General features: G+C 43.3%; 1 protein-coding gene across 3 annotated transcripts in view; it reads right to left on the bottom strand.

The window, feature by feature from the left end:
• INPP5D (inositol polyphosphate-5-phosphatase D) overlaps window positions 1–13,782 on the bottom strand; it is a 56,195-nt gene that overhangs the window by 25,566 nt on the left and 16,847 nt on the right. The window lies entirely within an intron of this gene.

Consider the following 13,782-nt stretch of genomic DNA (forward strand, 5'->3'; position numbering starts at 1 on the left):
GCCAAAGCTTCAGCATAATTCTATCCACACTGGCATAGTGACTCTGCCAGCAGGAACAGCTGCTATCCCTGCAGCTCTGCCCCCTTCTTCAACCACAGACCCTACCAAAGACAGACACAGTCTCTCATGGCTCGGTACAGACCTTCTGACCAAGGGAAAGGACCCTGCATCACCTTCCAAACTGCCCTGAAGTGCCATCCAATCCCAAGGCTACAGCAACACACAGCCAGAGCTCTGATCCCTCTCCTTGGGGCACCCTCATCCTGGCAGGGTGCTCCTTCTGTACAAAAGGTTTTCCCACAGAAACCAAATCCTGTCTAAATCTGCCATAAAAGATCAAGAAGTGGGGGCAGAATGGTAGAGAGCAGTTTTTTTCCATCCCCACAGGGCTGTTGTTCTTGACTTTAAAGATCAACACTGGGAACTGCTCACAACTGGGCAATCTGAAGGAAGACCTGATCACCCCAATGGCAGGCTTGGCTGGCACTGTTTTGCATGCATAAAACTAGATTTTGCATAGGAAACATGGTTAATTAGTAAGGAATTAAAGCTGTGACTCCAATTTGACATAACGTGTTACACAGACATTCTGCCTCTGACTAACAGGCAGGGTACTCAAATTTATTTTGGGATTGCAATGATTGCTGGTAAAAAGCAACACATACAAAGTTTCAATACATGTTTGAACAAGCTTATTTACTTACCATTCGTCTTTGCTCAGTTTCTTATTCTCTGTGAACTTTTTTGTTTGAAAGGCATATGTAGAAAATCCAAGAAATTAAACAGGCAAGATGTGAGCAAAAACCACAGCAGAACACAGGAAAATGTCTTCAGTGAGTTCTAGCACCAACAAGATTTTTTTTAACTTTTCCTAAAGAATAAAATCTCAGGCCAGAAATTGGGACAGTGCTTTCAATAGTGAACTGCATTTGAAGGCATCCCTGCCCTCAGGCCTGCCATTAAAAATACCTTTCATTTTTAGCTACACCTGAATGACTTTAGAGGCTCAGCAAGGCACATTTTCACAACAGACATGGGTGATGTTTTTGAGAGCTCTGCCTGTAAACCTCCTTTTCTGTCTTTCACATAACTGCTTCTGCATTTAACAAGATTTATTATTCTTATACACTGGAAAATATCATGTTCAGCATGAAGGCAATGCTTGGGCAAACACTGGATTATATTTTTGTGAGGCCAGAGATGTTGAAACAAATCATTGGTTAAAATGTCTCATGATCCTACCCAGCATAGGCCAAATCTTGCTCTTCTAGAGCAGCACAGACTCTGCACATTCAGAAAGACTTCTCATTTAATTAATAACCAATTAATGCAAATAGTGTCTGGTCCTCCCAGACTCTTCTGCTTCTTGGTGCCAAGTGTGAAGATTGGGAATCAGGGAAAACCATCAAGAAAAAACAGCTCTAATCTGTTGTATGAAAGGATCCTGAAGTCACAGTACTGCACTGGAACTGACCTGGAATAGTTCAATCAGACTTCCACGCTTCTCTGTTCATCTTCCAAGCAGTACCTTCTTCTCTGAAATCTTCATTTTTTGTGATTATTCATTGTCCAGCACCCCCCAGCAGCCCAGAGGGCACTGTTAGCAGCTCTGGTGGCAGGGTGGCAGCACACTCAGCCACTGGCAGCTGATGACCAGCCCATGGCAGTGTTACCCACACTTCACCCTCTGGATTACCCTGCCTGGGCTGCCTTCTGCCCACCTGCAGCCCCCACAGATGGGCTCGAGCTCATGAGGAACAAGGCTTGGGGTGGCTTGCTTTGCCCTAAGCTACTCCAAAGGGCACCTGGGAAAAGGCATCAGCCCCATCAGAGCACACACAGAGACCTTAAAACACAACAAGGGAAAACAGGGTCAGGGTTTGCCATGAGCATCCATGTGGGAGAAAAGCTTTGCTGTCAGTGCTCTCTCATCTCTGGAATCACTGCAGCCTACTCCACTCCTCCTCTTTCCAAACTCCTCCTTCACTTTCCTTTGCTACTTCCCCACCTTCCTGCTTCCCCTGATCTCCCCTGGCTGTGCCTGAAGGCCCATGTCCTGTTACTGCACAGCATCCCTGCCACCCTCAGTGCCCAAACAGTGTCTTCTCAGCCTTGTTCTGCCCCTCAGGCTCCTGCTCTCCCAGGGTGCCTGCAGGAAGACAGACAGCCATGAACAGTGCTTTTAAGGCCTAACAGAGTCTTGATAGAAGTGGTAGAAAAGGCTGAATTAGCACTTTTTGCTGCCAAGGATAGTTCAGTCTCTAAAACCGTCCTGGTCTCTGTAGTAAGCAGAAGGAGCATTTTGCAACAGGCCTCCTTCCTCTAACTCACTGCACAGCCCAAAGCCCGTGTTCCAGCTCAAATTCCCCAGCATGGTCAGCCCTAGCTCTCATGCAGCCTGGCTGGATGAACACATGAGCAGAGAGGCCCTGCTGTCACACACCCCTTCTACTCTGCTAACTTGGCCCACTGCACCCAGCCACCTTTCTTGATGAAGCCCCCCTTCCCCACCCTCAAGGGTAAGTGGAATTTGTGGCCATGTCAAGAAGCAGGGCTTTGCATGCATCTGAATCCAGATGCTCATTCCCAGAGAGAAGCAGCCTCCATTCCAGCAGTGCCAGCTCCTCTGACAACTCACCTTCTCCAAATCCAGTCAGGAGGAAAAGGACCAAGTCCCCATGGCACACAGTAAAATAAAGGACAGCATTTCATATTTTAAGACAGAATTCAGCAAAGAACTGAACATGTGGCCCGAGCAGCTGCACAGAGATAGGTGAAAGTTGAAATATGAAAATGGGGAACCGGCAGGGTCAGGAGCTCCAACCAGCCATGGCCCAGCACAGAGGGAAGGATGGGCAGCCTCAAACCTGCTCAGCACACATTCATGGTGGAGGTGCTTGAGGGTGCTTCCCCACACCACAAAAGGCAGTGGCACCACCTTGCTACACATCAGCTCAGCTATCATGAAAGTCTGAAAGGAAAATAATTTGATTATTCTCATTCATTTACTTTTGTATTATAATTGTTATTATTTGCAAGGACCTCAACAGAGGAAGTGTACGGGAGGGGCTGCACCCCTTCAACACACAGCTGTGCCCAGCCGCCCTTTCTGCCTTTTGCCTGCACTATGAAACAAGCTCCTCCCAGTTCAAACACCCCCCAAACATCCCCACTCCCCACAAGAGAGCAGGGCACCCTGCTTTGTGCCGCCTCCCTCTGCACAGAGGCACAGCAAACACTGTACATTGTTTGAAATGGGACAGAAAACAGTAAAAGCAAGATTTTGCTGCATTGGCTTCTCCCTTGGGGAGGGGATGAGAACAAAGCCTATATGACAAACAACAGTTGGCTCTGATGTTGTTTGGCACACAAGTGCAAGGTACTCAGACACTGCCTGTGCTTGCCTGAGCCCCTCCAAATCCAACAGCCCATTATTTTGCTCCCAGTCACAGAGCAAGAGGACCATGTCTGAGGCTGTGGTGTAACTCCAGCCAGTGCTGCCTGGGACTGCAGGGATGATGCCTGAGCAGCATCAGTTGAACCAGTTGAAAGTCTGGCTCAGTAATGTTGCTGTGAGTGCACAGGTTGCTGGATGACCCTCCTGAGGGTTCGTCTCTGCCAGCAAGCGAGGAAAGCAGCCCAAATCTGGGACATCTGCTAGGACATCTGCTTTCTTCCCACTTGAACTTGTGGCAAAGGTTTATAGGCGGGGAAGAAAAAGTGGTGGTGGATAATGAAGAACAGGTATTAAATCAGATTGTAGATGGTTGTGGAGCACATTACCAAAAACTGGATTGATGGTAAACCATTAATAAACATCCTCCAAACAACTGCACTGGATGACAGGAGCGAGACAGAATGCAGCCTAAACTTTACACAAGCTTGTTCTGGATTTTGAGACAGGAAGCAGAGGCAGAACAGGGCACTGTGAACAAACCAAAGCAGGATGGGGCAGCACAGAGCAAGCTGGAGCCACCCCAGCAGAGCCAACAATGAAATCCACTTCCCGCCCCCCTGCCTGCATTTATTAAGTAACTGTTTCCTCAGGGTTATCACAGGATAGATCTTGTTTTAATTGCACAGTGAATTGTTTCAAGTCATTATAAACGGAGATGGCAAGTGTCATCTCCATGGCAACACACCACATCCCCAGAAACGTGCTCACAGGGCTCATGGGACACCAGAGAGGTGTGGAAGGCAGGCTCTCCTTCCGTGGGGATTCTTCCATCATCCCCGCTGATACCTCAGCTTTGTGCTGATGGCAGCCACAACATATGGAAAGAAAACACCTAGTGAATGTATGCAATTTAGGGAACAGCCCACAAAACAGCAGAGCTGTACACAGGAATCTGGAAAACAGTGAATCAGAGACTGAGCAGCAATTTTATAGTGGGAAGCTACATCCAAAGCAGAATGAGAGTGTCGTACAACATGCAAGGAGAAATTCTTCTGCTGTACTTAGTACCGTAAAGCTTTAGCTGGATTGCTGTGGCCAGCTTGGGGCACCAATTCATATGGAACTTATAAGTACCATAGAATGGTCCAAGGAAAATTTGCAAGAAAGACTGAAGAGTTGGAAAATGGGTTTCACACAGAAAGCTCAGAAGAGAGGGACTTGTATGGCCTGGCAAAGGGACAGCCTAGAGATGTCACAGCAGCAGTTTTACAGCAGTCTTAAGTTCTTTTCTAAAGAAGATAGCAACCAGAGGTGCTGCAAGGCCCCAAGGGACAGAAGTGCCATGCACCCAGGCACTCCTCACAGCCAGCTAGCAAGTGTCTGATCCTGCCTCAGCCCAAAACCAGGGCAACACTGGGCTCAGACACCTGCAAGGCCTCCTGCCTCTCCAAACTCTGTGACTAGAGGAAGCCCTCTACAAATCTCCCAGCTTCCTTTATCCAGATCCAGAACCCTTGAAGAGCATGGGTAAGGCTGAACATGACCATGCTTTTCACCACCATCCCCGCCATTTCCCCTGCATCCCAAACCACAGCTTTCAGACCTTCCACTTCTGACTCCAACCCTTTCAGCTGTGAACCTTCTTTCCCATGGGATGTCTTGGTGTCTCCTGTTCCCCAGAACCTGTCCCCGATTCTGCATGTCTTTGCACTTTTCAATTTCCTTCAGTCCTCTGTATGCTCACAGTACAATGGCTGAGCACAACTAGCTACAATTTGCTCTTGTTTTCATGCTGAACTGGCTTCTAGGCTGTTCATTTCATAAGGACAGGTACAACTAATGCCTTTAATCACTAGCCTTTGGTTAAATCTTGTGACCCCCTTTCCAAATTCAACCATCTGAACTTTTCAAAAGGTTTTTGTATGGCTGTTGACCAGATAATCTGGTATTCCTTTGTAGCTGGTGTATTCAAATAATGCCATCTGGCCAGGAGAACTCCTTGCCAAAGACACTCCAAACACAGGTTAAGTGAAGAGCAGCTGTGAACATGACTTGAAGAGAAGTTGCAAGTGGATTATAAATACATGAAGTAAAAAGATGTAAAGCCTATGCTAAACTAGGAAAGGAACTGGTTAACTTGGGGTTCATTACAACAATTGTATAAATAGATGGCACAGGAAGTCTGAGGCCCTCAGAAGGAAGAGGAAGTGTTTTCCTTTCCTGCGCCAAGGCACAAGGAGGAACTAGGAAACTGATCATCTGGTTATATTGCTTGAGGCCAAATTTTTCTAACTAGAGTACCTTAAATCAGGTATTTAAAACACATATATTGGCATTTCAGTAACAGACAATAAGTTTTCAAAGTTACAAAATTCTTGCAAATACCCACCAGCTTAAATGGAAGCAGTAAATCAGGTCAATTCTACTGTGGTAAGAAAGGCTGGCAGGAACTCTTCTCTTCTTTTAGATATGAAAAAAAATATTATGTTTTGAGGTTTGGAAAAATGTTGTCTTCAAAACTGTCTGTTAGCTAGGAAGTCTGGGTGGCATTTTTAAGTTGATATTTGGCTCTCATGTAGACAATCCTTTTGCATTTCACTAAAGAAGTGAACCTAAGAGCTAAGGAATTCATGGTAAATTGTTTTTAAAGTGTTTTTTAGCAAGTTGGACGGTGTTTCACTTTCATTTTGTTAGCAAACCAGCCTTATTTTTAAATCAAATCTTGTGCTAAGAAGATTCAGGAGCATTTCACAAAAATGGGATTGTAGACAGGAATCACAGCTGGGAGAAACAGCTACTTTCCAAAATATAAGCCACCCAGAAATATACTCTAATTTGAATGCAACACCTGGGGCTTGGAAGAAATGGAGCTACCTAGGAGCACAGAGGGAGAGAAGCAAGTGTGTGCCTGAGGAAAAGAGGGCTCCTGTGACCTGGAGGGTCGATAATGAAATGAACTTCTATAAGAGGTGAAAACTTGTGGGTTGGCAAGGGCGTTCTGCTGCTGGATAAAGCTCAGCAAGAGGGCCCCTGCCAGGGAACCAAGCATGAGAGAAGAGGTAAGCAGAGGAATCTAGGGAACATGGGCAGAGGATGCTGGTGGGTGGCCAGAGCAGCATTTCCACCCTTGGAAAAAGACCATACAAATTTTGTGGAGAATAGCACAGTGTAAGTGCAGCTATAAGTCATACACCTTGAATACGGTTGGAGGGAATGGAAGGCAAACAGTTGTTGTCTCCTCCAAGGTGAGAGACGATGGAGGCTTTTTGTCTCATTCCACATTTGGTTTGGTCCTGATATTCAAGTTTGTTAATACATGTCACTTCTGCCACAGTGATCTTTTAAGACTTTGGGTGAAATGGAATTCATAGAGTTCTGGGAAAGAGGGATTCAGAATTTCTGAAAGAGATAATTCATGGAAGGAAACAAGGAATTACAATTTAACAACAACTAAGTATATATTATTTCTAGTTTGTGATCCTGGCTGAAAATCAGACATAAAAAAAAATCTGAGTTAAAAAAGGAAAAAAAATAAATTACTGTATTTTCCATCCTATGAAATTAATAAATCCTATACAAAATTCTCTGTTCCTCCAGTGCAACTGAAGGATGCCAGTACATACTGCCACAAGCTCCATTTCTTTAAGCATGATACTGACTTAAAATACTCTATGTATTAATTACTCACACTGCATCACAATTCCATTCTTATAAAAAATTAGAAAAAAATGGGAATGTTGAAGGTTTCCAATTTTGGGAAAGGCCATCTCACTTTTTTCCTATGTGCAGTGTCCTGGAAAGGACTTGAGAAGCACAATGCATTCTTTGTTTCAAATGCTTAACATGCTCTCTGTGTGTGGAATGTGAGCCCAGTTGCAGTTAACCCTAAAAAAGATCCTGACTCTCATATCTGCCACTGTTGATCTCTTCTGGCTGTGCAAGAGTTCTCCTCTCTGTGATCCCATCCAGGCTTCGTTCTGGCAGCCTGAAGACTAGTCATGTTCACAGGTAGGCAGAGCTCCCATGGCAGAATTGGGACATTTGTAAATTAGGAGAGTCTGATGGAGGAAAGGAATATTGAAAGGAGTTCTCAGTAGAGTATAATTGGCTGCCAGATTTTTATCTCAAGTTCCTTGCTAAAATTCTACATCCTAAAGAAAAACATATTAGAGGTTTAGAATCTGGAAGGTAAAGATTTCTGGAAGTCTTTTGAACTGGAATTCTCCACACATGATAAAGACATAAATCATAAAACCAATGTACTCAGATCCTACTTAAAGACCCCCTTCCACTCTGCTCCACCACTCCATGGTTCATATAAAAATAAGCTAATTGCCAAATAGCCAACTAATATAGTTAGATAGAAGCCAGGAAGAACCCCAAACAATTCTAGAAAGCACCAAGACCATGTACTTGAGATAGTTCTTCACATTCTTCGCACTAAATAAACCATTCAAACTCTGGTCTTCAAAAAGATTTTGCCAATACAGCATGCAATGATTCAGCTTGTAGCACCAAGAGAACCCTGCTGAGCAAACAACCCTTTCAGCATTTCTCTGTGTTATAATAAATAAGATTTACATCAACAAAAAGCAAACAACAGTGCAGTTCCATGATGGAACTTGAAGGACTGGTATTAAAATTAGCTACAGGGTGCAAGTCAGATGAGTTGATGATGAATGAGCAAGGACTGCAGATCCATGAGGATCTGATACATTTTTTTTAGCACTTCTGTAGTGTGTAGGTGGAATTTAAGTAAAAGTTTTGGAGTATGCTACTTCTAAGAACTTTTGTGATTTTATCACAAGCCTTGTGCTTTTTGGTTTTCCACCAAAGAGCTTCAACACTTGAAGTCAAATGAAAATTTCCATTTTAATTTCTTCAAAAAGTATCTAGCTTTAGTGCTTACCAAGATAAGCTTGAAAACTTGGGTTCCCAAGAGCTATCAAGGCACCCAAGGCAACAAATGTAGCACAGTCATTGTTTCCGAAGGCACTTAGTGGAGGTCATCGTTGTGATTCTGTCAGTGCTCTCAGCTGACATTACCTGGACTGGAGAACTATTGCAGGTTACTTGTTTCTCGTGGAAGTTCCCAAGCTCCCTTCAGCTTTTCCCTTTGTAGAAGGCAATAAATGTGTACCCAGGCAGCTGTGTGTGGTGTTCAGAGTCCTAGGAGAAAGAACTTTTCCCTGAAACAGGTGAAGACGTGCTCACAATGGCTGTGTATGCACAGCTGAGCAGGACCCCTCAGCCCACAGCAGTCTTATACTGAGCTCCTGGGAATCGTCTCCAACCTGTGCAGCAGACAGTGGAGGATCCATAATCAGCTCCCTGTTGTCCTCTTGGCTGAATGAATCCCAGTTTCAAGTGTCACCAAGCACTAAATATGCACACATTACATAAACTATCCAGTGGGAAAGGAAAAATGTAAGATTAAAAAGGTAATACTTATTGAAGATAAACTGCTGAAGTGAAGCAATGCAGGCAGACGGTACATGGGAAGCAGCTGCATGCACCACATTGTACTGCATAATTTTATGGGGTTGCGTAATGCAAACCCCTAAGCAATGCACAGTAAGGGTAGAAGCCTTAGTTACAATTTCCTGTCTTTAGCCTGCAGAATTTCTCAGGCTTTAGCTACAGCAACTGATTACCATGTTTGTGACACTAAGGATGACCACTTGTCCTTTCTTTCAAGGGGCTGTCCCTTATTTCATTCAGTTACTGCAAACTCTTAATCAATTAAAAGCCTTGAGCCACAGCTGCTGACTGAACAGATACAGAACCCAGCCTGAAGGAGCACCATTATTTAGCAAAGCTAACCACAAAACTAGAACCAGAAAGAAAACACCCTTCAAACCCTTTCCTTTTATGTTCTCCCCTAAATTGCACTTCTGGAATAAAAATAGTGGATGTTGCACATTTTCTGTTACACTTTGGCCCCTGAAATTGGACTCAGGATTTCTGGGTTTGCACGCACTTATACAATGACAAGGCTACCCAGGGCCTCTGTGAGCAACCAGTGCCTGCCCGTGGCTCCTGCTGTGTCTGATCATGAGGAACACTTGGTACTAAAGCTGTTAAACAGCACAGGTCATTACAGCCCCATCAAGTTTTGGAGAAAAAGGCTTCATGCAGAGTTGCTTGGAAATTTTAACTCAGACTTATCAGTCTGCTAACAGAGAGCAACCCCAGCCCGCAGGGAGCTTCACCATCCTTTGTCCAGGGGGTTTGCTAAACCCAGCTGTGCTCTATGCTGACTTTTAAAATAATGCAGAGGGACAACTTCAGAACCCTGGGATGGAACAGACCTCAACCAGTTTAGACTTGCAGAGGAGAACCAAGACTGAAAACTCTGACAGAAGTACAAACTGAAGATATAAGAAGTCAGACAGCTGGGCAAAGGTCTGGGAACAACCAAAAGCTGCATTGTGACTTCATTCTTTCAGAGGGACTGAAACAACTGAGTCTGAGCTATCTTTGCTAAAGTCTGTTTCATTTCCCTAAACTATTTTGTCATTTGAAATCAAGTCTTGCATATATTTATGCAGCAATCTGAAAACTCAAGGATGCTAAATTTAATTTAAAAGCTGTAACAACTTCAATCACCAAAAGGTAAATTTGAAGAGTATTGGTGAATCAGACCCTGTTTACCTAAAACAAGTGCAACCAGGACAATACTTTCAGCTGATATTCAAAGGTGATTGTATCTTTATATTTGACATTAATGCCAGCAGTATGCTGCAGACCGTGTAGGTTGTACTGCTCCCATTCCCCACGGGTGCAGTGCAGACTGACTGGATGAGATCTAACTGGAGCCTGTGTGACCCTTGTGATGTGCTGGATGAGTTCCATGTCTGCATGGAGAGGGATGCAGCCTGCAATGATCCATCCCATCAGCAAATCAAGGTAGATCTCTAAAGAAGAAAGGGCATCTCCTTGTCAGTAGGGAGTGTGGAAACAATTTTTTAGCGACAGCGATACTTGTAATAAGAATCATTGTAAACAAATCTAATATCAGTGTTTTCCAAGACTCATTCCTATTTTAAATGATCAGGACAAAATGCCTCATACAGCACCAACAAAATAATAATAATAATAATAACAATAATAATAATAAGAATAAGAATAAGAATAAGAATAAGAATAAGAATAAGAATAAGAATAAGAATAGTAATAATATAATTTCTCTTTCTTTGAGAAAAAAAACTCAAGACCTGCCTGTAAATGATTACTTTCCTCTGTGGCTCATCATCCCTCAAAGCACAAAAGCAATAGAACACACCACTTCATTACCACACAGCTGAGAGGGAAATAATCTGTTGTCTTCCTGAATACCTGAAATTGAGTTATGAAGCTTCATCTGAAGTCACTGGAAATATAAAATATTTCTAGATGCTTCCCAATGAGAGCAGCCTGTCCTTTGAGGACTGCACCTCATGGACAAGTGACCCACACCAGAAGAGTTTAGGAAAGAATGTTTGTCCGTGGGAGGGACTCACGTTGCAACAGTTTTGGCAGGACTACTGCTCGTGAGATTGGAGCCACGCTGGAGAAGTTCATGGAGAATTGTCTCCCGTGGGAGGGACCCAAGGGCATAACAGAGAAAAAACTCCTCTCCCTGAGCAAACAGAAGAAGTTCTTGGGTGACAAACTGACCAAAACCCCCACGCCCTGTCTCCCTGGTGGTTGGTGGGAAAAGGGAGGGGCTGAGGGGGAGAAAAAAGTGGTTTTTTAACACTTTTAACACTAATAAAAGGCTTATTTTACTTCTCATTATCCTCCTCTGACTCTGTTAATAATAAATTTATCTTGCACCTTTAAATTTGAACCTGTTTTGCCTTTAGAGTGTTTTCTCCCAGTCTTTATCTCAACTCATGGGCCCTTTGTTAATTTTTTTTTCCCTCTACTCTGCCCAACTATAGCAGGAGAGGGTGAGTGAACACCTTTCGTGGGTGCCTGGCATTTGGCCAGTGTCAAAAACCAAATTTATAAAGGATTAGACAATCAAATGGGTTGAACAATATGTGACTGTGATATGTGACAACATTAAAGCTAATATCAATCAAATTACTGCAAAACGAGTGTATTTTCTTGTTCATAATGTTGGTTGCATAAGTTTTCAGTTGTTTTTTCTCATCTGCCATAAGAGTTCCAAAATTTCAGGAAAATTTTCCTTTTGCTAGTCTGGGAGACAGTGAGGTGGGTGTATCCCAAGGGCTCATCTCAGGGTTATACATGTTTATAACTCGATCATTTGTACACCCAAGCTCTTGTAACAGACTGGGGGGAAGATTTAGCAGGTAGGAAAGAGCTGCTGGGTGTGTGATTTTGGGTGGTCAAACACTTTTCAAAGGATAACAGGTGAAACAATTACTCTTCTAAAACAGTAATTGTTAAACTGCTTACTGTATAGCCGCCCTAATCTCCTGAGCCTGGAAAGATTTTGCAGCTCCTGGAGGCTGCTTTGTACCTTCAGCAAGGATTGACTATTTGCAATTTTCATTTTTAAATGTGATGAAGGCTTTACAACGTAACACAATTATTAGAGGGCAAACAGCAAAAGAAGTTGATGACATTCATTTGCATTTCACTCATTAGAGGGAGATTTTGTCTGACAGCACATCCAGATAAAAGGAAAAGGGATTTCACTTCATGGTATGCATTAGCTTCCAAATACTTGGTTACATTTTCAGAATGTTAAAAAACAAAATAATATCACTTTAAGTTGATTTAAACCATATTCTCTGAATTTTTTTTTTAATATTTCAGGAAACTGGAAACATTCTGGAAGGGTTCAAACTAGACAAAAGCTGGATATGGTTTGTTTGTATGAAGAATTCTGTATACTGAGAGATTCAGTAGCAGGAATGTGCATGTTTCAGGAAATACCTAGCTCTCTTATTAAATGCTGCTTCTTTCAGCTTTCCAAAACCTGTGTAGTGCATTATGTTCATTTCTACCTCAGATGCAAGAATAGAAAAAACATTTTCCTTGTATGAATAGATTTAGATAGTTTGCAGAAACATGAAATACATGGATTTTGCTAAGCCCTGATTGTAAAATATTTTCAGTCCTACATGTAAAGTGTTTTGCAAACTGATTAAAATCAACATTAGATTATGCTGAAAAAGATTCAAATTTTAACATCTACCTTTTTTTGCAACAAAATGAAACTTAGTATAATTAAATTATGGTTTTGGACATACTAGAAATGTGCTGCCCTAACCATGCTTCAGTACATTGCTTATGAGTATTGTCTGGTTGTTCACTTGTCCCTTCTTTCTATCCAAGAAAAGTGATCGCTCTGATTAATCTCTCAGACCTGCAGTTCCAACAGTCCCAAGAGCACAGTGAGTTTTCCAAGGTAACAGATAACTCAGGTGAATTCTGTTCCATTCTCATTATCTTTTCTTAAGACAGCCTCTGTGCAATCTGCAAGTGGCATTTTAGGGAGAGCTGTGCCTGCCCTGTCTTCACTGCAGCCCATGAGGTTGCACAGGTACAAACATGTCCCAGAATTGTGACAGACGCTGTAAGTGGTGGATGGCTGAGCCTCACTTGAAGCATTTTACTTTGCTTTATCACCCATCTCCAGAGCAATTTCCCACTAGAAAGGTTTTGACCAGATACAGATAGATTATCAAAGTCCAGACCAAATCACAAAATCCTGTTACAGAAAATCTTTTGGTGGCCACATGAGCCAGAGCAGCACAGCTCACTGAGATTACAGTGCAGCAACAAAGAGAACAACAAAAACTTTGCATCTCTGTGCAAAGGGCAGACAATGAACTTGGTACTGCACATGGCACAGGCAGACAGTGTCTCTGACGTTGGTGACAGCAGCAGTGACACCAGGAATGCAAGAACTGAACTAAACTCACAGCTCTTATCAGATGCTGCTAGCAGGACAGCAGCCAGCTCCAGAGCGGGTTTGCACACCGGATGGGGCCTCTGCCCCAGCCCCACCCTGCAGGACTCACAAACAGAGGCAGAACTGATCCTGCTCAGGAGCAGGCACAGCCCTGCTGACAGTGATGGGACAGGCACCTCACTCATCCTGTTTCTTGCCCATCCCAAGAGGGAGAATCTCATTTGTTCTGCCATATTTAGTCAACCCATATACAGTGTACAAATCAAGATAATTCCCAAAATATGTGTTTCTAGAAGTGCACTGGGGAGGGAGGGTCTCAGCAGAAAGCCCTATACAGTGCTTAGGGCTTCCCCAAGCACCTGGGAGTCGCAGAGCACACTGGTGATCTGCTCTTAGTGTCACTTGGCACCATGAGTCACAGCTGCTGGCCTGCTTTCTAACTGCTCACATAGCACTATTTGTTTCCTGTTACACAAAGCCCCATGTCAGACTAGAAGAAAATTACCAGAAA

The sequence above is a fragment of the Melospiza georgiana genome, chromosome 10 (genome assembly GCF_028018845.1).
Source record: "Melospiza georgiana isolate bMelGeo1 chromosome 10, bMelGeo1.pri, whole genome shotgun sequence".
In the NCBI taxonomy this organism is placed as follows: Eukaryota; Metazoa; Chordata; class Aves; order Passeriformes; family Passerellidae; genus Melospiza; species Melospiza georgiana.